Below are 2,378 nucleotides of genomic sequence, written 5' to 3'. Positions count from 1 at the left end.
TTTTTTATTTTAAGATTTCATAAATTTTTTTGTGCTTTTTCGAAAATTGAGTGGAAAAGAAAAACAAGGGTTCAAAATTCTTAATGAGAATTCCAGGAATCATTGCAATGCTAGTCTGAGACTCCGGTCCAGGAATTAGACATGGCTTCACAGCCAGCCAAGCTTTCAGTGAAAGCTCCGGTCCAAAACACTAGACATGGCCAATGGCCAACCAAGCTTTAGCAGATCATTGCTCACAACAGCAAAATTGATAGAAATCAACAAGCTCTTGTGATGATAAGTTGAAACCTCGGTCCAAAAGATTAGACATGGCTTCACAGCCAGCCATACTTCAACAAATCATCATGAAACTCTAGAATTCCTTCTTAAAAACTCTGAAGAACAAAATAGAAATATTTTTTTGTATTTTTGAAAAATTTTTGAAAAGTAAAAAGCTTAAACATAAAATAAAATTACCTAATCTAAGCAACAAGATGAACCGTCAGTTGTCCAAACTCAAACAATCCCCGGCAACGGCGCCAAAAACTTGGTGCACGAAATTGTGATCATCAATGGAGCCATCAACATGGTACGCTCAATTGCAATCTCAACTCTTTATCACAACTTCGCACAACTAACCAGCAAGTGCACTGGGTCGTCCAAGTAATAAACCTTACGCGAGTAAGGGTCGATCCCACGGAGATTGTTGGTATGAAGCAAGCTATGGTCATCTTGTAAATCTCAGTCAGGCAGATTCAAATGGTTATGGAGGATTGATAATTAAAAGATAAATAAAACATAAAATAAAGATAGAGATACTTATGTAGTTCATTGGTGAGAATTTCAGATAAGCATATGGAGATGCTTTGTCCCTTCCGTCTCTCTGCTTTCCTACTGTCTTCATCCAATCCTTCTTACTCCTTTCCATGGCAAGCTGTATGTTGGGCATCACCGTTGTCAATGGCTACAGTTCCGTCCTCTCAGTGAAAATGTTCAACGCGCTCTGTCACAGCATGGCTATTTATCTGTCGGTTCTCGATCATGTCGGAATAGAATCCAGTGATTCTTTTGCGTCTGTCACTAACGCCCCACAATCGCGAGTTTGAAGCTCGTCACAGTCATTCAATCCCTGAATCCTACTCAGAATACCACAGACAAGGTTTAGACCTTCCGGATTCTCAAGAATGGCCGCCAATTGATTATAGCTTATACCACGAAGATTCTGATTAAGGAATCCAAGAGATAAACATTCAAGCCTTGTTTGCATGTAGAACGGAGGTGGTTGTCAGGCACGTGTTCATAAGTGAGAATGATGATGAGCGTCACATAATCATCACATTCATCATGTTCTTGGGTGCGAATGAATATCTTAGAACAAGAATAAGCTGAATTGAATGGAAAATAGTAGTAATTGCATTAATACTCGAGGTACAGCAGAGCTCCACACCTTAATCTGTGGTGTATAAAAACTCTACCGTTGAAAATACATAAGTGATAATGGTGATCATTGGCTTCGGCCCCAGAGAGGGAACCAGAAGAACCAAGATAAAAATACAATAGCAAAAGGTCCTATCTATAGAGAACTAGTAGCTTAGGGTTTACAAAAATGAGTAAATGACGTAAAAATCCACTTCCGAGCCCACTTGGTGTGTGCTTGGGCTGAGCATTGAAGCTTCCATGTGTAGAGACTTTTCTTGGAGTTAAACGCCAGCTTTTGTGCCAGTTTGGGCGTTTAACTCCCACTTCTGTGCCAGTTCCGGCGTTAAACGTCGGGAATTCTTGAGCTGATTTGGAACGCCGATTTGGGCCATAAAATCTCGGAAAAAGTATGGAGTATTATATATTGCTGAAAAGCCCAGGATGTCTACTTTCCAACGCAATTAAGAGCGCGCCAGTTGGGCTTTTTTAGCTCCAGAAAATCCACTTTGAGTACAGGAAGATCAGAATCCAACAGCATCTGTAGTCCTTTTCAGCCTCTGAATCAGATTTTTGCTCAGGTCCCTCAATTTCAGCCAGAAAATACCTGAAATCATAGAAAAATACACAAACTCATAGTAAAGTCCAGAAAAGTGAATTTTAAATAAAAACTAATAAAAATATAATAAAAACTAACTAAAACATACTAAAAATAATGCCAAAAAGCGTATAAATTATCCGCTCATCACTAGGCACGATGAAAGTTCGCTCTACCAGGTACTGAGTAACGTTACCTTTCCTAATGAGTCACGTTCACAGTGAGTAAGGTTACCTTCTTTGAATTTCTTAAGCCTTTTTATCATAATTACCACTTTGTCCTTAGTATTTTTATAAAATTTTCATTCTGTCCTAAGTACTTTATATTCCCCTCTTTAGTTACCTTTCCTAGGTTTTCTTAGTTCTCTTTTGTAACACTCTAATAT

Source organism: Arachis stenosperma, chromosome 9 (assembly GCF_014773155.1).
Source record: "Arachis stenosperma cultivar V10309 chromosome 9, arast.V10309.gnm1.PFL2, whole genome shotgun sequence".
NCBI lineage: Eukaryota > Viridiplantae > Streptophyta > Magnoliopsida > Fabales > Fabaceae > Arachis > Arachis stenosperma.
Note: the sequence above shows the minus strand (reverse complement) of the source record.